This window comes from Dromiciops gliroides, chromosome 4 (assembly GCF_019393635.1).
Source record: "Dromiciops gliroides isolate mDroGli1 chromosome 4, mDroGli1.pri, whole genome shotgun sequence".
NCBI classification, from domain to species: Eukaryota; Metazoa; Chordata; class Mammalia; order Microbiotheria; family Microbiotheriidae; genus Dromiciops; species Dromiciops gliroides.
In genome coordinates, this window is record NC_057864.1 from 230,260,525 (window position 1) to 230,267,148 (window position 6,624).

General features: G+C 51.8%; 1 pseudogene; it reads right to left on the bottom strand.

Annotated features, from left to right (window-relative positions):
* Positions 1 to 1,364: 1,364 nt before the first annotated feature.
* Positions 1,365 to 4,749, bottom strand: LOC122753803 (annotated as a pseudogene).
* Between the last annotated feature and the right edge of the window lie 1,875 nt (positions 4,750 to 6,624).

The window sequence follows — 6,624 nt, forward strand, 5'->3', positions numbered from 1 at the left end:
CTAAAATTGGGTTATTTAAATATTTTATTTATTTTTGTGTTAATCTGAGTAGTTTGTATTTTCTAGATATTCATCTATTTCATTTAGATTGTCAAATTTATTGGCAGATAATTGGGCAAAATAGTTCCTAATAATTGTCTTAATTTCCTCTTCATTGGTGGTGAATTCACCCCTTTCATTTTTATAATTTGGTTTTCTTCTTTCCTTTTTTTTTTTTGATCAAATAAACCAATGGTTTATCTATTTTATTGCTTTTTCCTAAAACCAGCTTTTAGTTTTGTTTATTAATTCACTGGTTTTCTTACTTTCAATTTTATTAGTCACTCCTTTGATTTTCAGGATTTCCAATTTGCTGCTTAGTTAGGAATTTTTAATTTGTTCATTTTCTAGTATTTTTAGTTGCATGCCCAATTCATTGATCTGCTTTTCCACTATTTTATTGATGTAAACAGTTAGGGATATAAATTTTCCCCTAAGAACTGCTTTTGGCTGCATCCCATAAATTTTGATATGTTGTCTCATCATTGTTGTTTTCTTTAATGAAATCATCAATTGTTTCTATGATTTGATCTTTGACCCACTTGTTTTGTAGGATCAGATTATTTAATTTCTGATTGATTTTTAATGTCTCAATTGTTCATTATTGAATGTAATTTTTATTTCATTATGATCTGAAAAGGACGGGATTACTATTTCTGCTTTTCTGCATTTGGTTTTTATGCCCTAATACAAGGTCAGTTTTTGTGTAGGTCTTATGTACTGCTGAGAAAAAGGTATATTCCTTTTTGTTTTTTTACTTGTGAAGTTAATTTATTAAACCTAAACTTTTACATGTATGTATAGTAAATTTAACCTCCTACCTCTTTTTTTTAGAATGAAATACAAGTTCTGTTAAAAACCAAACCACCAAACAACCACAAGGAGGGGCTGGGCTAGGTCTGGGTAGAGGTCCCTTCTGCTCTGGAGGTGACCAGTGCTGGCAGAGTTAGGAGGGTGGGGAGGGGACGGGCAAACTCTGTGCTACCCATAGTGGACAAAAGGACAGTGTGCAGCCAGTCACAAACATGTTGCCGGCTTGCCTCACTGCATCAGGGCGGTGTGAGGTGGCAAGAGGGGTCTGCTGCCTCCAGGGTTGACACTGCCTCTGACCAGACTGTGGGTTCTCTTTCCTGTGTCCCCACCTCCTGATTCTGTACAGGAGCGTGGCAGGGCACACTCTGGGGGCCCACCTGACCGTGTTTGTGTGTGTGTGTGTGTGTGTGTGTGTGTGTGTGTGTGTGTGTGTGTGTGAGGAAGACCCTCCCGGCCCCATGTGTGCGCCTGTGCCTCTGTGCCTGTGCATGTGTGCCTCCGGGGCCAGGGGGTCACAGGGGCTGTAGCAGCCTCAGTGTCTGCAGCAGGGCCCCGGGCTCCGAGGCGGCCAGGTACTGGCAGCAGAGCCAGTCCTCCAGCTCCACCGCGGTCCGGTAGTCCAGCGCCTTCTTGTCCAGCTTCATCATGAGCAGGGCACGCTTCATGTGTAGCCAGTTCTGCAGTGGGACTTCCAGCAGCTCACTCCGCAGCCCCCACAGCAGGCACTGCTGGGCGCGCTCGGACTCCGAGATGTCCAGCCGCTTGATGAGGTCGGCCTCCAGCAGCCGGTGGGCCAGCCGCTTCAGGCCGGCAGAGTAGAGGCACAGGGCGGGCACGGGGCAGGTCCTTGGCCCGGTAGGCCTGCTGCTGCAGCTGGACCCGCTCCTTGAAGTGGTTGGGTTGGTGCAGCAATTCATAAATGAGGATGCCCGTTCGGAACTCGTCGAACTTCTTGTACTGGGCAGTGGCCAGGATCTCGGGGACCAGGTACTCCTCTGCTGCTAATCGGCCCGGTTGCAACCCCGCGCCTGCTGCTTGGCCTGGTGGAAGTTGCTGATGATGAGGCAGGGCAGCAGCTGGGCCACGGGGGACGCTCCTGGGCAGGGCTCCAGGAGCAGGTTCTCCAGGCACAGCGCCCGGTTCGTGATGCCCTGCTCCTTGAAGTTCTCCAGGCCCTGGCACAACTGCAGCAGCAGCAGGCAGATCCATCACTCGTAGGCCTCAGGCTCAGCCCAGTGGCGAGAGGCCGAGTCTCGCAGAAAGTCTGCGGCCGTCTGGTGGGGCACTTCACGTGTGATCACCACCACGCAGTGCTGGTCCTGGGGCTCCTCGGGGGACATCAGCATGCTGGAGGGCACCGAGGCGACAAAGTGCCTGCAGTCCTGCTGCACATTGAAATGAACGGGCACCGACAGGTCACACTAAGAAGCTCCCTTGGACACCGGTATTTTGCAGATCTTGATGGCGTAGGGGTGGGAGGGGTCTTCCGAGCAGGTGGCGAAGTAGTAGATGGCGTCTTCCGAGTCACAGCAAGGCTTGTTGCAGGTCAGCTTGAAGAGGGACCAGCTGTTCTCACTGAAGTGTGGCTCCCTGTCTGCCTATGAAGTGGCGCTCGCACCTCGCTGCCAGGCGCACCAGGGTCTGGGCGTACAGGCCGCTGAGCCTGGTGTATGTGGCCTCCTTGCTGTTGATGCTGTTGAGGAGGCTAGCGCTGGAGGTGGAGGTCTGGCTGGACACGCTCAGTTGGGAGGAGGGGGACCCTTGCACCTGGGCCTCGGGGCTCCTTATGCGGGCTCCCAGCCCGGGCCCAGGAAAGTGAGAGTCCTTAGGGGGAACAGATGCTAGTTTCAGAGTAGCTGGGGTTCAGCTTCACTGCTGTCCTTGGGGAATTCGAAGGCAAAGGAGGCTGACTCGCTCATGCCAGGCCCAGTTGCTCCCTTGGCTCTGCCGCGCTGCTCAGAGACGCTCTCTGCCTGGGGGCACTGGCCGCAGCTGGGTGGCTCCATCTCCCAAGCCATGCCTGGGCTGGGCTGCCCTGAATCCAGGCCCTCTCTGGTCCCAGGGGGAAGACTGAGCTGGCATCAGGCACCAGCTGAGCTCCCTGGCACTGGAGGAGGTGGAGGAAGAGGGGGAAGAGGGGGAAGAGGAGGAAGAGGGGGAAGAGGAGGAAGAGGGGGAAGAGGAGGAAGAGGGGGAAGAGGAGGAAGAGGGGGAAGAGGAGGAAGAGGGGGAAGAGGAGGAAGAGGGGGAAGAGGAGGAAGAGGGGGAAGAGGAGGAAGAGGGGGAAGAGGAGGAAGAGGGGGAAGAGGAGGAGGAGGAGGAGGAGGAGGAGGAGGAGGAGGAGGAGGAGGAGGAGGAGGAGTCTGTTGGACCTGGGGCAGCTGGCTGGCTCCAGGATTCATCCTTGAGCTGGGCCAGGGGAGAGCCCTCTGGGGACCCCTTGCAGACCTTGGGAGGATGGCCGGGCCTCTTCTTCCCGGGTCCTCACCCCTCAGGCCAGGCAGGCGGCTGTGAAGCGGCTGTTCCTGAGGACTGGTCTCTAATATCCCAATGGCGGCACCCTCCGGGTCTGGCCCGCTGTGCTTGCAGGGCCACGGCACGCCCACGGCCGAGTCAAGGCTGCGCAGGTAGAAGGTGCGCTGGTCGTCCTCTGTGTGGGCAGCCACGATGGTCACCTTGGCCGCCACCTGGGGGGCCACATCGGGCCTGGGCCTCCTCCGGCTCCAGCCGCCCCCTGCTGGGTCGTGTCCCGGGTTGTGCCCAGCCTGCTTGCCAGTGCCTGGCAGGTCGGAGGATGCTGGGCACGGTTTCTTCCTCTTGGTGACCTCAGCATAGATGGGTTCTGACGGGCTGCTTTCAGGGGGCTGGGCTGGCGACCCTGGGGATTTGCGGGGGCTGCCCCTGTTTGGGCCTGAGCCATGGGGTCTCCTCGGCTCAGGCTGTCTTGAGAGGGAGCATTAGTTATTGTCTGTGTGTCTGGCGGGGGGGGGGGGGAGGGGGGAGACAAGCCATCAGCCAGGCTGGCTGCCTCTAGGGCCTGGGGCAGCTTCCTCTGGGGCAAGGTGAAGGGGCAGCTGTTCTCTGGAGGGTCCTGGCAGCAGTGCTCCCTGCCCAAGCTGGGAGCCCAGCCCTCCTCACGGCGCGAAGTAGTCTCCTGTACATTTGGAGGTGCAGCCCCCACCTGCCCGTGCCCACATCTGGGGCCCAGCCCACCAGGAGGACACCAATCGGCAACGGAGCAGTGCTCTCCCCTGAGGTCACTGCCGGCTGAGCTCTGCAGCGACTTGCCCCTGGAAGCAGCAGGCAGGACCCCCACTCCAGGCTGCGGTGCTACCCCCAACCTTCTCTAAGAAAGAGGCCAGTTTCTGGTGGAAGTTCTGGTGGGCCGGGGGTGGCGATTCCTGACAGGTAGGTCCTCGAGGCCTCCTCTGTCCTTGCTCCTTGGCCTTGCCAGGCTGGGCAGAGCCAGCCGGGAGCTGGTGGTGAGACTGGGAGGGCCGAGGCTTGCTGCTGGAGAAAGTCCTTGGGCTGTCTCGGGGCTCCGGGAAGGAGAGCTTTCTGGGCGTGGGCCTCCAGAGCACTTGTGGGCCTCGGAGCTCTCATCCATCCGGCCCAGGTGTCCGCGCTCTCTGTGCTTATCATAGTGGGCTTCACTGCGATGGTGGGCTAGGCTCAGGGGGCGGAGCTACAGCCCTCCTCCTCTGGTGGGCTCCTCCGGGGCCTGAGGGTGAGGCTGGAGGCCCCTGGCTAGACCACGGAGGATGGCCGCTGCAGCTGGTGGTCACTCTGGGAGCAGAAGCAATTCTTGCAGGAGCCCGGCTTCCAAGCATGCTCCACAAACTCATTGCACTTGGACACCTTCGGGAGCCCAGAGGTCAGAGGGTCAGCCTGGCGCATCCTGGGCTGTACTTTCCATTAGGGTCTACGCAGGTCCTTGACATGGTCCCTGCCGCTGCCGGCAGATCCCAGGCCTGGCGGAAGGGAGCCAGGACCCCGGCCCCACAGAGCCCCAGCCCGGACACTGGGAGCATTGTTCCCGGGGCGCTCAGGTGGGTGTCTGAGCAGCCGGTGGGAGGCAACTCCTCCACCGTTGCTGCCGCGGTCTACCTTTTTTAATAATAAACATTTTTTATTGGAGTAGCTGTGGAAAAATTGGAACACTCATGCATTGTTGGTGGAGCTGTGAACTGATCTAACCATTCTGAAGAGCAATTTGGAACTGTGCCCAAAGAGCCATAAAGCTGTGCATACTCTTTGACTCAGCAATATCACTATTAGGTCTTTTTCCCAAAGAGATCATAAAAAAGGGAAAAGGACCCACATGTACAAAAATATTTATAGCTGCTCTTATTGTGGTGGCAAGGAATTGGAAATTGAGGGGAGGCCCATTAACTGGGGAATGGCTGAACAAGTTGTGGTATATGAATGTAATGGAATACTATTGAGCTGTAAGAAAGGATGAGCAGGCAGATTTCAGAGAAACCTGGAAGGACTTACATGAACTGATGCTGAGTGAGATGAGCAGAACCAGGGGAACGTTGGACACAGTATCAACAACTTTGTGTGTTAATCAACTATGATAGACTTGACTCTTCACAGCAATACAATGGTCTAAGATGGAACATGCTCTCCAAATCCAGAAAAAAAGAACTGCGGAATCTAGATGCAGATCGAACCATACTATTTCTACTTTTTTGTTGTTGTTGTTTTTCTTTTTTGAGTTTTTTCCATTTTGCTCTGATTCTGCTTTCACAGCATGGCTAATGCAGGAATGTGTTTAATGTGATTGTACATATATAACCTATATCAGATCGCTTGCTGTCTTGGGGAGGGAGGAGGGAGAAAAATTTGAAACTAGAAATGTTATAAAAACAAATGTTGAAAAATATCTACATGTAACTAGAATATAATAAAATACTTTTATGATTAAAATCATAATGATAAACATTTTTATTTATAGTATTGGGTTCCAATTTTTATCCCTCTTTCCCTTCCTTCTCTCCTCTCTGAGGCAGCAAACAATCAATATATTCCTTTCTATTACCATTCAATTTTCTCTAGATATTTATCATATCTACTTTCCAAGAATTTTATTCATTTCCTTAACTTCTTTCTTGTTGATTTTTTGGTTAGATTTATCCAGTTCTGAGAGGGGAAGGTTAAGGTCCTCCACTAGGATAGTTTTATCATATATTTCCTCCTATAACTCATACAATTTCTCCTTCAAAATTTGGATGCTATACTATTTGGTGCCTATATGTTAAGTCTTTCCTTTCAGCAAGATATAGTTTCCTTTTAACTAGATCTATTTTTGCTTTTGTTTTGTCTGAAATCATGATTGCTACCCTTGCTTTCTTTGTTTCAGCTGAAGCATAATAGATTCTGTTCCAGCTCCTTACATTTACCCTGTGTATATATGTATATCTATGCTTTAAATGTGCTTCTGGTAAACAACATATTGCAGGGTTTTGCTTTTTAATCTATTTTGTTATCTGTTTCCATGGGTGATTTTATCCCATTCACATTTACAGGATGACTTAACTGTTTATTTCTCTCCATGCTATTTTTAACCTGTTTATGACCCCCCCACTCTTACCCACTCCATTTCCTTCCTCACAAATGTTTTACTTATGATTACCACCTTCCCCAATATCCCCTCTCTTGTATCAGTTCCCCCTTGCCCTTCTATTATCCCCTTTCCTTTTTTAAACTTCCTTTTAGGGTAAGACAGATTTCTATCAGAGTGTGTTTGTTATTCCTTCTTTGAGCCAA